Consider the following 16,913-nt stretch of genomic DNA (forward strand, 5'->3'; position numbering starts at 1 on the left):
TACGAGAATAGTATGTAAATCAATACTCATATAACTAGGAATATACTAGGGTTATTTTTGAATATTTTTTATTTTGAAAATATAAAAAAATAAAACGTTTAATCATTGAATGAAGTAACCAACCAGTTGGTAACTGACATTGTTAGTAGTTACTAACCTGCTAATGATTTTTAAAGAAAATAATAGAAATCAATATTGATTAAATAAACAACTTAAAAAATCGAACTGCCTAATAGGCCAGTAGAATTACATTTGAAATCGGAAATAATTCCTACAAAAGATTTTATTGTTTTAATGGCTTCATTTGTTACTCATTAAGACTATCCTAAATTTTCGACTTCGACGGAGTTGTGCTTAAGTGGTGGGGGCCCCCGAAATGGGCGTTTTTCGGTTTTACGGTTATATCGCGTAAAGGACTTACCCTATCGAAAACTGGTCTTCATGACGGATGAAGAGCATTTAATCCTGCATTGAATGAGACCAAATTCATATGTTTTGGACAAACTGTTCTCGTGCTTATCTTCGAAAAAGTACAAAATGTACGTATAATTAATGATCCTCTCCACGTCCTGGTTCGATACCCGCTTCCAAGTTTTGAAAAGGACCGCCTCAACCGAGGAAGAGGTGCAGTAACCGCAGTTAAGGAACGGCTAGGACGAACAAGGATAGGTGCATCCAGCTCTTAAGCCTTGACAGGGTTAAACTGGTTGAGTCGGCCCTTTACAAGGCTTGGGAGCCTGCGAGTGACGAGTCATTGGACGTCTCTCTACGGTCAATAATTATACGTACATTTTGTACTTTTACGAAGATAAGCACGAGAACGGTTTGTCCAATACATAATATGTATTATGAATTATTATTCATTTATTATTTATTAGTTTTCGATAGGGTAAGTCCTTTACGCGATATAACCGTAAAACCGAAAAAACGCCCCTTTCGGGGGCCCCCACCACTTAAGCACAACTCCGTCGAAGTCGAAAATTTAGTACCTATAGTCTTAATGGGTAACAAATGAAGCTATTAAAACAATAAAATCTTTTGTAGGAATTATTTCCGATTTCAAATGTAATTCTACTGGCCTATTGGGCAGTTCGATTTTTTAAATTCTTTATTTAATCAATATTGATTTCTATTATTTTCATTAAAACGTCATTAGCAGGTTAGTAACTAATAACACTCCTGGAATGGAAAGGATTCGGCATAAACATTAATGGCGAGTACATCACTCACCTTCGGTTTGCCGACGATATTGTGGATATGGCAGAATCGTTGGAAGATCTTGGCACAATGCTCGAAGACCTTAATCGAGTTTCCCAACAGGTAGGTCTGAGGATGAACATGGACAAAACGAAGCTTATGTCGAATGTCCATGTTGCGCCTTACCCAGTTTCAGTTGGGAGCTCAATTCTCGAGATTGTCGACAAGTATGTCTACCTCGGACAAACGATCCAGCTAGGTAGGTCCAATTTGAGAAGGAGGTCAATCGTCGAATCCAACTCGGCTGGGCAGCGTTCGGGAAACTACGCAACATCTTTTCGTCCAAAATACATCAATGCCTGAAGACTAGAGTGTAGAACCAATGTGCTTTACCAGTGATAACTTATGACTCGGAAACGTGGCCTCTCACTATAGGCCTTATACAGAAGCTTAAAGTTGCACAGCGTGCTATGGAGAGAAATGAGGAGATCCGTAAACGAATCAAAGTCGCTGACATAGCCCGACGGATTAGCAAGCTGAATCAAGCTGGTAGCAGGGAAGCGCTGGACGCAGGCCGCTGCCAATCGATCAACATGGAAAGCATTGGGGGAGGCCTATGTTCAGCAGTGGACGTCCTATGGCTGAAATGATGAACTAATAACAATGTCAGTTACCAACTGGTTGGTTACTTCATTCAATGATTAAACGTTTTATTTTTTTATATTTTCAAAATAAAAAATATTCAAAAATAACCCTAGTATATTCCTAGTTATATGAGTATTGATTTACATACTATTCTCGTATTGAAAGCGGTTAATAACTTCATAAAATAACATCAAAGACTTGAAAAATCACCTACCGAAAATTCAAAATTTCCAAAGCTTGGTACATGCAAAGCGGCACCCAAAGGCACAAGAATTGTATGTCATCTTGATCGCCGTGTATGGTGCAATAGCTCATGTGAGTACCAGCCCTTCAGTTCTATTCAGTTTTAAAAAAATCCACTTTAAGTGTTTTTTTCCATACAAAAAAAAATAAAATATTTTTTTTCTCACACATGGAGCTACTCATATCCTTCATACTATATTAGTAAAACAAAGGGAGGTATACTAAACACAATGCATATTTTTATTTATTAATTTCTGACATTAAGTTTCTATGGTATGGGAGCTTCATTTTCAGACCACTGTGCGGCGGCGCCGCTACAACGTCGACATTAAAACGAAATGAATGTAAACGGAAATTAAAATTAAATTTTATATTATGTAGGTAGCCGACTAGATGTTTGTTTGTTTAATTTGGGAATGAGTCAAATTCGCAATTTACATAATTCATTGAGTCGGAAAACAAACGAGTAAAAAACACTTTAGGAGCGGAGATTGATCTAACAATGCGTCAAGTATCAAAATCCATCAATCTATTTGAGCGAAAAGGCTCGCCATGGATATACCTACCTCGCAATTTGTGAGTCTCCTTTCTACAGTTACAAATTATTACTGGTTTTGAATTGAAGTAAGTATTACTGCCTTTTTTTAAATTACATCGTTAGAATAATGAAACCCGTTGTGTTCTATTCAGTTACTCGTTTGTTAAAATTTGGAGTTCATCACACGTCGCCACCAGCTGCCGACATGTCTCTTGATAGCCTCTGAGCGTTCCAGAACACGGCAACCAAATTTCTTTTCCAACCAAACAAAATTGGTAATATTATACAAAGTGTTTTATGATATCCTATCTTCCCACTAGGGAATCAACCCCAAAAACTCACGATAGAGTCAGTCTCTAGCATGATTCTACTACACAGACACCGAGAGAACGTACATTGATTTTATTTATCTCACTAGAAAGAAATAAGGATATACCGTCGCGTCCGTAAATTCACTTTGATGGAAACTTTCGTAATTTTCTTCGGCCTGTCTTGAACCTTTAGTATAACTTCATTCGCATATACTCGTACCTAATATGCCCGCACGTGTAGCTAAACACAAATTGAATTATAAAAGAGTTTGTTTGGCACGAACTTTTCAAATATTCACGTAACTTCCGACCGCAAGACGACGGTATTGCTCCATGGAGTTCGCTATTTCGATAGATCTGGCGATAAGATGCCTTGATAAGAAGAAACTCATTATTAACAAAATTAATGTTTGACAGATGACTGGTTGGCTACAAAATGGTATTTTTTCCCGGAAAATAAAAACAGTTATGATTTTTTTTTATGCAAGACAAGGCAGGTATTTGACCGCAATCGCACCTGATGTTAAATGAGATGTTATTATTAGTTTATATATTAGATAACATATACCTAGTTACTGTTGGCAAACCACAAAACTAAACATTAGTCTAAGCTAAAATATCAAAATAATTTGAGTTTGGGCTTATCTTGATAACGTCCAGTCCGGCGTTTCGCGTTAATTTTAAACCTAAGGTTACACACACACAAGTAAATAATATTTAAGCTCGAAAATATGATAAAGATCGTGGGTCACATTATTTTCATGGCAGCTAAGCCGCGGGTAAACGTCAGCAACTAATAATCCGAAAGTTCCATGATCAAAGGAAATATATTGAACAAAACAAAGCGCTTCACTTCCTTTCATATCAGAATATCGTTAAAGTGAAACTTATCTGATGGTACAAAGAGCACACCTATCACACGCAAAACACACGATCCGTTTACGATAAAAAACCATTCAAAAAGAACAGTTTTAAACTTCCTCAATGTAGCTTTATTATGGGAGATCAAATTTCCCTGAAGCCATCACAGCTTTTTTTTAAATTGGGAAAGTTATCGGAGTCATTGGCCGGAGATTCTCATAAGGGGCGCTTATCTCTTTATTACGGAGTTGCTTTTTACCCCTTTGTCTGGGTAATGGGGAGAACGTTTCAGATTTACCCGTTTATGTGGGGAAATTCGAGATGTTTGTGTATTGGATTTGGGAGGTCTTATCATGATTGAATTCAATTTACTCATTCAATATTTTATTGCATTTTATTCGTCGTATTATGTTAAGGTATTTTATCTTATTATAAGCTGGGTACAAATAAGTTTCAGTAACAAACTTCGTATCAGACATAATATACTCTTCGATGCAGCGATGTAATAAATAGCCCTTTATAGCTGAACAAAAAATACAGTTTCTGCATTGAGGTAACATTTCCCCGTTTTAATAAAAACCTTCCCGCCAACCCATCCAAGCATGCCAACCCCAGCATTCGTCATTTCGACACCCGCAATTCTTAAATGAATGCTCCACCGACCTATCTTTAATCTCCAGCATTTTTCTGATCCAGCGTTTTCGAGCCGCGCCCATCTGGAGCGAATCTGGAGCGATAGCCGGAGTGGAATCATCCCATATTAGACGACATTATCCCGGCGCCCGTTTCGGACCGACACCGATAAGCAGGGCTGTCGCAAACTTTACCGAGTTTTCAAAACATTTTACAGCTACTTTGAAGTAAGGTTTCTTTGAAATATCAGGAGCACGAATTAAGACAGAAGCACAAAGTTTATTTGTGGTTTGATATGTTTCTGTCGTCTGGGATACGATCTTGAGATGCATGTTGTTGACACCTCCTCGCTTCTTATACGAGTACGTAAAATGAGACGGTTTCACTGACATTTCTGATACGTCTAATGGGTCAATCAAAATCCAGGAAACGCCTAAACGTCTCATAAGTAAAAACATAATGTCGTGCCCTGAGTGCCCGAGCAACTGCACTCAGGACGATTTAATTAATGCTGCTGACATCGCCACTCTTGTAGCGGAGTTTTGGGCTGACACTGTGTAGGTTTGTTGTCGACACGATAAGAAGAAGAATAATAAGTAAAAAAGATGATACTATCAAGAGCACGCCTATACTAATTAATAAATAAAAACTAATACTAAAGCTAAAAATACTGCCATTGTTTTACAAAGAAAGCCCGCGGTTCCTAATCTGGGATATTTGGAAGAGTGGCAGCCCTATCTTCGTCTGTCCGAATCCGCATTATCCCGCCCGCGTCGGACTCTAATGTGACGATGGCCGTTATGCAAATGGCGTCTTTGTCAGTCTTATTTACTCCGGCCCATTTGCCGGGCAGGATATTGATGAGGCTACGTAATAAATGATGAGATTGAGCACACATACCTACTTGTCTTGGTCTTGGAGTTTCCCTGCGTGATCGAATCAGTAATGAGGAGATCAGCAGGAGAACCAAAGTGACCGACATAGCTCGCAGAATTGCTAAAATCAAGTGGCAGTGGGCGGGGCACATAGCTCGTAGAGACGATGGCCTTGGGGCAGAAAAGTTCTCGAGTGGCGACCACGGGCTGGAAGACGTAGCGTGGCCAGGCCTCCTACTAGGTGGACCGACGATCTGGTAAAGGTCGCGGGAAGAGCTTGGATGCGGGCAGCGCAGGACCGTGCATTGTGGAAAACCTTGGAGGAGGCCTTTGTCCAGCAGTGGACGTCATTTGGCTGAAACGAACGAACCTACTGTCTATAAGAAGAAACGTCTTGTGTGTAAGGCCCGATTCCACCAAACTTTTATCGGAGAATAACTCCTGGTATAACTTGCACATTGACAGTTTCAGTATGGAAAACATATCAAAATGACAAGTTTATTCTCAGATTAATATTTAATCTTGTTTGGTCGAATCCACCCAAAGTGAGAGAAGAAAGCTGTGGGTATAGGAACTACACTGTTGCTACTTTAACTGATTAACGCCATGACCCTAATGTTCAATGTGATATTTCGCTTTTGTTCCAATACACTTTGTGATATCTGATTTTGAAGAGTGCACAGTACCACAATATTAAACTTTGATTTGTTGCTGACAATAGTGACTGAGTTTCTTGCGCTGCTTCTCAGCACTGGCAGTGGTAGGGTTAATACTGAGACGTGTAAAAGTTCTTTTTTTAAAGCCTACTTGCATAAATAAATGAGTTTTATGTTTTATGACTTTTCATGAGTTTCATTACGAGACGTTACTTTAGTGTAGGATTTAAAAAGTTCGTAGCTAATATGGGCTAAAATTTATTCACCGAGCTGTATCCTTAGAGACTGTGGATTATGCCTAAAGAACAGGGTTTTCTCGTAGGCACTCGAATTATTCCTAACTTTAAAAACAGCGCTCAACAAATTGCGTTACAGACGCCATTTTGCTGAGCACACTCCAACGTTTAGGGAAACTCTTAACATTGTAATATAGTTACCCATTCTCGCGGCTAGGGTTACCTTTTTCGAAAATTAAGAACACGCACTTCTCAGAGACTTAGGGCAAATTACTTACGTTATTAATTCGTACAACGTTTCATTAACATTCGTTACAGTGAATATGTAATTAAATTAATATTATATTTTAATAAACTTGTTGGTGAATTTGTTAGTGATACCGACACTGCACACTATTTTCAGCAGTCGTCAACACAGCAACACGTCTTAAGTATTATGGTGATGTTGAATTCAACATTTCAATTTTCTGTGAATTCAATATCGTGTTATTTATACCAAAGTAATAATTTAAAGATTATGACATTTTTGCAGCACTCAACCCCATTGTTTATAATTTCATATAGCTACCTACCTACCGTGTAATGGCTATGCTCACGTGACATCGGCAAACGTGGAAACACAATACTCATAGAGGAGAAGAATAAGAAGAAGAAGAAATTTTTGCATGATTTAGGAGTATTTAAATGTCAAAAACGCAAAACGATGAGACAAGAGAGCAAACTTAAACAACACAGGCATCTCCTTTTCCTTATTTCAATGCACATTTTTCATTTGTCCGCCTGGTCACACCCGTCTTGCGAACAAATTGAACGCGGCCACTTCACTTCTCAGTCCCCGGCGAAACGCAAGGCTTATTTACATGGGACTTTTAATCAGTCCCGTGCTCTCCCTCCCGGCATCGAACGGGTAAATAAATTAATTCAATGCCACTCTTTTGAGAGCACCTGCTCTGGAATGAGTGAATGGAACTAATTATGTCTAAATAATTCCTTTCGGATCTGTTGCATAGAATTTTTTGTTGTTGAAATGTCTATGTCATTCAAAGGTTTTTTTCAATGTTTACAACTTAGAAGTTATCAAAGCCACTCTTGTAGCAGAGTTTTGGGCTGACACTGTGAAGGTTTGTTGTCGTCATGAGAAGAAGAAGAAGCTATGTTATGCGTTTTTAGTTAGCACTGGAGGCTCATAACCTGACACTAGTATTACGGACGGACAATATCAAAATAATTCTGACTCGCACAACTGCTGTACAGACGACAATCACATTAGACTACATATTTTCGTTGCAAACTCGCCCCTATTAGAACTGATCATAAATACCGCAGTATTTCGCTTGACATGCCGTCGTCTGTACAATAATAAATTACTATTGACAGAAATCTCATTAGTCCTTTTCTTGGCAGCACAATAAACCCTATTTCTATGAACTCCCAGAGGCTCCCAATTAGTCCTCAATTAATCAGCTCTATAACTCCGTCATCGCTTGTCCGTCAGCCGTCATCGTAATGCCCGGCTCTGACGCTGACGTAATCCATCTGGGATTATCAGAAATTGATTGGCCGTTACAACACGGGTCATTAGGACCCATTAAAACTGCCCGGGGTCAACACGGCGCTGAGTGGTAAGCGACTGCAGGCAGCGGACTCGCTTTGACGAGAAGTGTGAGGTAGTTGTTGTACTAATGACAGAACACTTTATTGTACATCACACAAAACAAGAAAATAAAAAAAAGAAATAAGACGTCACAACTTAGGCGGTATTATAGCTATTAAGCTGTCTTTTTCAGAAAACCTAGAGGACAGTTGTTTAAAATAAGTAAAAGGAAAGACAGTGAAAAGTGTGACAAGGAATCAAAATATCAGAATATTAGCATGTCTCCAAAACCACACCAAAACGTAGTTTTTTGGGGTACTCTAGCTAGAGCTTCCATTGTTCTAAGTGAATTAATAAAATTTCAACGAATTGTTGCCATTTTCCACTATCTAGAGCCGTCGTCTTTCAGAATATTATGAACTGACAAAACGCAATTTCTGCAGTATTATAAGGCATTCGAGACGACTTCTCGTACAAAAGTAAAATAGGTGTACGAAAGACAACATAAATAAAAACTAAGAATTGTAACACATCGACGTATTTCAACTAGTATTTAGTTACCATATCACCTATGTATGAATTCCAAAACAGTAACACGTACTGCATTGTGGCATTGTGACACATAAATCAATGCAGTACCTTATATGAATACTGTATTGTTACTGCGCACAATGCATCAAACGACAAAGGATTTACACTGAATATAGGTATTCGCACCGCAAAATCGGGACAATGCGCCTGTTCAAACAATATTAAAGCCGAAGTAAGCCGAAATAGTATTCATAGCTACCATAGGTTTTAGTGTAAAACCTGCATTTAAAAATGCACAACGTCCATTTTACAGCCGGGAAAATAACGGGAATTTTAACCTGACCGGGAATTGTCTCGGAAAATGCAGTTTATTTTAATCGACAAACGTTCGACGCATCATTGGGCGGAATACTGTGGTATTAAATGTTCTGAAAACCGGCCAAGTGCGAATCGTATTCGCACACCTAGGGTTTTGTACCATCGTATTGTAAAAGAACCCAAAAAACACGTTGTATGGAGTTAATTTAGCCTCAGTTACAACTATTTTGTGTAACGTAAACAAGTCTTGAAGGTATCTTAAATACCTTATCTTTCAAGAGATAACAGCCCTGTGAAAGACAGATGGATGGATAATCGGATAGATAACGGTGTCTAGGACCCCAGGTAGACCTTCTACCTGTGTTGGCATCATTTGATATTTGGTTTGACTTTGATTTTTGGTTACGGTACCCAAAAAAAGACGTGAATAACTTGAATGTTCAATAAAATCTAGCTCAAATTCAGTAAAGCAAAAGCTTAATGGAAATTGCTCACGTTAAAGCTCGTGTTTACTCTACAAATTCCGACATATTGTGTGTGTGTTGTTAGCTGTTTTAAATGAAAACATGAGTAATTCTTAAATTGAAATGTTGTTCAACATGTTATTTGAAATTTTGCTGTTTTCAACGACCCACGTTGAGTTTGTTTTGCTACATATTGTACTCGTATTACCTAAATACATTGTCCAATTACGCAATCCTTGTCAAATATTTGGAAAAGATTTAAGCTTTTGGGATTGGAAATGGCTGATAGGATGATAATGATGGATGTATGAAAAAGGACCTAAACCAGAAATATTGGTTAAGCCAAATAACGTCCACTGCTGGACAAAGGCCGCCCCTAAATATGTCCACAGGGACCGATTCTCCACCTCTTGCATCCAGGAGCTTCATGCGACCTTCACTCGTTGGTCGATCCACTGTTACACTACATTTTTCTCCGAGCTATGTGCCCCACCCACTGCCTCTTAAATTTGGGAACTCTGTCGACATTACGGTTGTCTAATAAGACACATCTCCATTCTAACTCATTGTTTAAAATGGGATAACTCAGATAGAAAAGTCCGCAAATTTAAGCGGTCTCCAAACGTGGGGACCGCTAATGGATGTAGCATTCACGTAAGGACGGCTCCACGCCTGGAACGTCCAGCCGTTCCGCAATTAAAGAAAACGACAAAAACACACAAAATCGTAACGAAGCAATTAGGGGTTCGGTCGAGCGTTCTGCAGGAATGGAAGCACGGTAAGCAGGCACACTTCTTAATACCTACTACACAACAACAAATTCATCGCGAACCAGTGCCTTAATAATAATACATACATTACACGATGCTGACTTTGAATAAATAAATGCAACAATAAATGAATGGATCTCATTGCAGTGGAACCTTGTCCAAGGGCGCTTCGGAACGTCTGCAAAGGTTCTCTCAAGATGACGACGAGCCTGAAAGGTACTGTGAATCCCCTTCTTCCTTACCTCAATAATCAACAATTGTAGATTACACAAGATTAGACAAGTATCTGAAACAGTGTTGTTATGGAGGTATCTTGTTATTATTCGTTGGGTTCTCAATGCTCTTACATATGTAGTAACCCATTCGATGCATCGAGCCTTCTGCGTCTACCTTCACTATGGCAGCACACAGAGAAAAGAGAACTTCATTAAAACCCTCTTCGGACAAACAGCCTTAAATGTACCAGGACCGCATAACGACGCCGGCGGTCCATTGTCTGAGCGCTTATTGGGAAGGGATTTGGGTATCAGCGTCAAGCATAAGCCGATCTTTATGGATCGATCCCCTCGTCTTACTTTTTTGGGGAAGATGTAAAAAGTTTTACCACTTGGCTCATTTCCCTGCACAATCGCTGGCGATAGGTATGGAAGCGTAAAACAGATTGCGCGATATTAAGTTTCTTGAATGTTCTAACTGCGAGTGAAAAATCCTCGCGAACGATCCAAGTATTTTATCTACCTCCTTCAAAAAATAAAGCGGCGGTAAACGTAGTTGCATCGGAATTGTTTTCGCGATTGAAAAATCCGCCAGATGGCAATACGTAGACGTGAGATCCAAATGCTGCATGATTGGTTATTTTTTCCATGACATTGACAGATATGTCAAAATCCACCAATCATGCAGCATTTGGACCTCGCGTCTACGTATTGCCATCTGGCGGATTTTTCAATCGCGAAAACCCTCATTCTTAAAATAATACGTTTTTACAGGAACATGAAGTATAATAACACTCCACAAGAATACACCGAAACCTTTTTCACTTAGACCCAACCAGCAACGAATATTAAATTTTATTGAAGAATATACGAGTAATAACACCTTACGTATCGTTTTTCATCGCAGAATATTTTAGCAGAAATGTTGTTTTATTTTGTTTACTGAAAATAAAATAAATCTATTTATAGAAAACATGGCTGCCACAGATCGATTCAAGCTGTAAGTGTACACAGGCACAGGTACCAGGCTCGCAGCGCGCGGAGGCGGTGTATAGTCGGTACAGGGATTTGAGCATCATCGCGGGTTCATAAGCCGGCCAGATTGCCGCCACTCCGAAGTTAGGCACACAGTTCTGATTGAAATTTGGATGAATTAATCCTTCTTCAAATAGAGCGCGATAGAAGTGAACGATATACGGCGCAGCCGACTGAGGCTTGCATTTAGAACAGCGGTGAAGCTACATTATCAAGCCACAAATGCTCTAAAACACCTCATATTGTTCCTGAAAACTCGGAAAAAACTGTAAATTAGAAATCTATGAGAGTTTCGTAACAAGTACTACCCATTTGACAAATCTGTAAAGTTTGACAGTTCAAAACGTACGCTATATTCGGTCAAACGCTTTGTTAAACAGATTTTATCGTACGTGTTACACAATTCCACCTCAGATCTGATTTATCCCAGCAATTTATTTGATGAGATTTCTAGTGTTCAATTCAGGTCAATAGTGACCTAGACTGTAATATCTAGTACCATATACTACACTAATCAATATCCCGTATCACTAAGCATCTCGGCTGTATCTCCCAGAATCTAGATTATCACATGTCAAAGGCTTCGGCTTGATTAATGCTTGTATATATTGTATGTAATCTGTATATTGAGCTGAATGCTTTAATGTTACATAATTGCATTGGATTTGCATGGTCATAGTGCTGGAATTGGGTCATTATAGTAATTACATGCGAACAGATCCATAATTGCTGTTTATATCATAACGAATACTCATAATCCATACGTAAATAATGAAGCCGATATAGGTATTCAATGTGTTCTGTCGATAATTGATAAATTAAATAAATATCCTTGGAAAACAGTTAACAGTTCTACTTGTAGGAATGTTAATAAAACTGGCGACTGAAGTACGTAAACTAATGTCCGTTACATAAAAAATAGAAAAGAACGTTAACTAAGAAGAACTCTCGCAAAATGATTGGGTAGGTTTCCACGGTTTTCTTCCATTCTAAACTTAATTTACTTTTAAATAAACCTGGTGTAGGTATTAACAAAAATTGCGCTGTAAAAATGTAAAGTGGATTTTGAAAATAAATATTCCCAAGCGTTTTATCACGGGAGGATTTAAGAAAAATAAGAGTTTCATCTGATAAAAATACAGGTACATATCGGCTACACGAGGATAAACACCGTGGGTACACTGGAAATCTTATTATAGTAAGTACACACCGTCACTGCATACATAAAAGCGTTTACTTGTAACTTGTTCCAGTGAAGGGTAACACAAGAAAACTTTATTCAAAAAAGCACTGTGTACAGTTGACATCAATAACATTGCAGTCATTTTGACTAAAGCTTCAGCCAAACCAACGCGTGCAGATCGCGTCGGCGATGGCGATCACTGCGCGTGCAGGCCAATGACAGGACGCGTTGATGTGAGAACTCATCGCTACAAATTCATACACGACATCAGATCCCAATTGCCATCGCCATCGCGCACGCCGGCTGCACGCGTTGGTTTTGTTAAAGCTTTATACAGTTAGGGCGCCGTATCGAATTTATTATGTACTACGAGTGAATGGCGATCTGTCACAGAAATACCAACTTCATCGTGCGCATGTCCTCTTTCAAAAAACCAGGATGAAATCTATCCTATGTATTTTGTTTTGTTTTTAGAATCGTTCAGCCAGAGGTTTAAGCGTGAACAGGTAACATAAAAACTAACAGAGTCAGTTTCACATATAGAATATTGGTATGGTGGATAGAGTGAATATTTCTGTGCACATTCACTGTATTTTACATCCATTTTCATGTCGACTCTATCGCTGTTTGCGAATGCACTCGCAAAAACATTTAACATTAATTTACCTCACAGAGCGTCAGTTTCGCCATCGCCAGGCTACTCGGGAACGTTACACAAATTTCCATGATAAAGGCTAAATTTATTCGCAATTAACGTTATAATAGCAAAGCATTTTGTACTCGTGTTCATTTTGTTAAAGGACAATACGGAAGTTTTATTATCATTTTAAGGTACTACATCTCATGGAAGAACACTTATTTGGGTTTCATGTAGCTTGTGTGGTTTGAAAGGAATCTGTAACTACTTATAACATAGTTGTGTGCAGTTCTAACTGGTTCATAGATTTGTAAGTGATTTGTAGCTGTATTTTTACTAAATAAGTAGTATTCTATGTAGGTACTGTAACTGTGCCTATTAATTAATAAATAAACTCAGAAGACGTAGGTACTCTATCCTTCAGTTTGACTGTACTTCTTGTTTGTGATTTTGCGTATATTTTGGTGCAAAATCCTATATTTGTTTGCATAATCGGAACTATGTTTTCTTTCGATATACTTATTCCGCTTTGCGTTTCATAAATCTTTCGAGCCGGAAAAAATATTTTTTTGTCATTGGAAAAGCTGATGAAAGTTTGTGAATAAAAAGTAAAAACCTATCATATAGCAACGATAAATTTTTCGCTGGTCCGATTCTCTGAATAGTGTATTCAGAACATCGGTGTTGGAATTCGAAACATCGGTTGCCAATCGAGAGTGAGAGAGCTTTGGAGGGCTCTTCAGTCATGCAGGTGGAAAATCTGCAAATTCGAGTCTATAAACGTCCATCGAACCAAAGTTCATGTTTGCAAATTGACATTTAGTACAAAGCAACCAACTGTAACGGCTCGTTAAATTACTCAACTTAAAACTATTACAACTTAACTTAAAACTTAAAACTACTTAAAAACTAAACAAATATAATACAAAAATATCTTATTAACTATATTTACATTGAATTTAACAACTAAAACTGTACATGTTGTAAGCTTAGTCCGGCGCGAGCGCAAAGATGTTATTTAAATTATTTGGATTGCGCGCTCAGTGAACGTCAGATTATGACCTTGCGAGTGAACGCTTCCTATGCATTCAATGCACGGGAGCAACTTACGACCGGCTCGGCTCGGCGCTTATGTCACTCGCAGTCCCTGCGAAGCTTCTAAACGCACGGACGTACACTTCGCTTAGAAAAATACACTCAGCGGCACGGAAATTAGCCCAAGCCTAAACACCCAGATATGAGGCAAAATAGGTGTTGTATACCTAAGTTTCGTATGACATGTTAACAGAACATTTGTTTTTGTTAATTTAAGAGGCTAGATTAATAAAAAAATATGCTTCTGTTGAACTTTTTTGACTCTAGAAACGCATTTCGTTGTTGGAGCGTAACGAGTACGGGAAGTTTAAATTCGATATTAAATGTTGGAAGGGTTTGGCGTTTTGTTTTTTGTTTTTAAATTAATCTTAGGGTTATTCTCGTTTCCATAATTTGAGAATAATGCCCATTACTCCAGCTCAAGTTGCTCAAATAGTGTTGCTTAGAAGTCAAGGGCGTATGCAGTGGGAGATGTCTGAAACTTTCAATTTATGGCGTACAAACTTAATATACACGTTAAAAAGGCATGACCATACCGCCTTTTACACAAGAAGACCAAGAAGTGGGGAATTAAGGTGTATGTCAGCGCGCGATGACCCGATTATCGTGCTTGCAATATCAAGAAATCGGGTTCTCACTACGGTTGAGATACGCCAGCGTTTACAAACAGCAAGCCTAGTGAATGTCAGTAAGCACACAATAAGAAGAAGGATGGAGGATCATAACCTGCATACTTGAAGACCAGCTCGAGGACCAGAACTTCTCCAATACCTTCACGAAGTGCGACTTACGTTTTCTCGAGAACATGCAAATTGGACGTTAGACTATGTCACACTCCTAGTAGAGGAGAGGGAACAAAATAAAGAAAAGATAGACAATAGGTTCTTAGGTTTAATAGGTGGGTTCACAATTATAAACGACCGAATGTGTGTAACTCAGTTCCGTCACTATCACTGTCCTGCAATTCCGTCGCGTAGCTCCAGGCGTAGATGTCTTGATGTAGTATGTGGATAGCAGTAGGCCAGGCCAGGCAGAATAAGGGGCTTGATAGACGTCCGGTACCGGGTAGATGGGCCCTGTAATAGTGTAAACAAAATATTTTACAACTATTCCGATTTCCTATTTTTACTGCAACATCCAAAGATCGGCAAGCGAAGCGGTAGGTGGGAGCAGATGATAATGATTTGCAAAAAATAGTGATCAATGATGAGGCACAATAATCAACTAATACATAGGGCAGAAAACAATTAAAAGCTAACGATATTAGTTTGTGACATTTCGCAACAGACAGAATATGTCAGTCCGCCAGTTGAAGGAAATAGAATTAAATTAGTACGAAATGTCACAAACGAAGAGAAGTTATTAAGTGTAAAATATAGGTGTGCGACTAAGATTAATTAATAACTATTTACGCTATGTTATGTACATAGTTGTGACATAAAATATTATGTGGGTACATATTTTTACTATTTACATTACCCACTCAAGTAACTATTTAGATATTTCAATTAACACTTTTTCTCGTTTAATTAAATTATAAGATCAAAGTATTGTAATTTACATGTAAGGATATAAAATACTAAGTACGTTAAGATCATGACACAGCGTGTTTTGATGATGAAATTACGAACTACAGCTAGAAGCTTACAACTACAAGAAATACATTGCAACACTTACCCGATAATTAACGGGGGATTCACAAAGTAAATAATTATTATGTACAACACGTTTTAGGTAGCACGATAGTACGACAGCAGATAGGTAGGCTCACGTAGCAATAATTAGAGGTACGCGTCTTACTCAGAACGCATCCAGCGGGCCAGTGGGCGCAGGCCGAGGAGCCGTGACCTTCGAGACCTTTCACTTTACGGCTGCGTGCGAGCGTATGTCGTAGTCAATAACAATCTTTAGGCCATTTAGTTAAGTGTTTCAACTTTGTATTATTTTACTTGTTATTAGTAGTGTAATGATTTTAGAATTTATATTGTATTTTATACGATTATTGGTTACTTTTAAATAGTTATTGCAACAATTTTAGTATTTGTATTGTATTTTAGAAGAACCCAAAAACCCATTATTAAATTAAAATACTTTATTTGATTACATCATAGGCATTTTGCAGACATTGGAATGATTTTAGAATTTATTGTGTATTACATCCAATTATTTCATATTTATTATTTAATTTAATTATTTTAGATTTTTATTGTATACATTTTAGTATTTTAAAAATTAAAAAACAGCTAATTATGAAATAAGTATTGCATTTGACTACTTCCGGGGCATGCCGTCGATAAGTCGTTTCGAACCGGTCGACTTTCACTAATGGAAGGGGAAGTTACCTTATCGCTGGCATGCCGCTGGACAGTCAGTTCGATTTGAGCGTTCAAAGCAAGAGGTACTATTAAGATGATGTCATAATGTCGGAATTGTGTAAATCAGTGGTGCTGAAATACAAGTTAGAACAACCTACAAGAGTGTTTCATTTCAACTCAGAAGTGGTACGTGATCTACAGCTCATAAGGTACGTTTTAATTTATTTGGTTAAAAAGTAATTAAGTAATTGATTTTAAAAGTTCAAGTAGAAAAAAAGTATGAATATTTCGTTTAATGCATGGAAAAGTTATGTTTGAAACGAGGCTAGACGCGCCTCCAGATTATTAGGCTAGATGCGCCTAGACTATGACCATGACCATGACTATGTCCATGACTGTGACCATGACCATGACTATGACTATGACTTAATATAACGAGGCTAGACGCGCCTCCAGTTTATCAGGCTAGATGCGCCATTGACTATGACTAAGTATGAGACATGTAAAGGTTCCTTAAGAACAAATATTCGACCATTTGTAAGTACTATTAATTAGTCTAAA

At 38.2% G+C, this 16,913-nt stretch overlaps 1 protein-coding gene and 1 long non-coding RNA gene across 2 annotated transcripts in view; both read right to left on the minus strand.

Annotated features, from left to right (window-relative positions):
• LOC135080989 (neurobeachin-like) overlaps window positions 1–16,913 on the minus strand; it is a 737,070-nt gene that overhangs the window by 483,253 nt on the left and 236,904 nt on the right. The gene's annotated exons all lie outside the window — the stretch shown is intronic.
• Window positions 14,916–15,992, minus strand: LOC135081368 (uncharacterized). The gene is made up of 2 exons (XR_010259192.1): window positions 15,715–15,992; window positions 14,916–15,113 (listed from the first exon to the last, which is right to left on the minus strand). It is a non-coding gene; the product is annotated as an uncharacterized LOC135081368 (long non-coding RNA).

Source organism: Ostrinia nubilalis, chromosome 19 (genome assembly GCF_963855985.1).
Source record: "Ostrinia nubilalis chromosome 19, ilOstNubi1.1, whole genome shotgun sequence".
Classification (NCBI taxonomy): domain Eukaryota; kingdom Metazoa; phylum Arthropoda; class Insecta; order Lepidoptera; family Crambidae; genus Ostrinia; species Ostrinia nubilalis.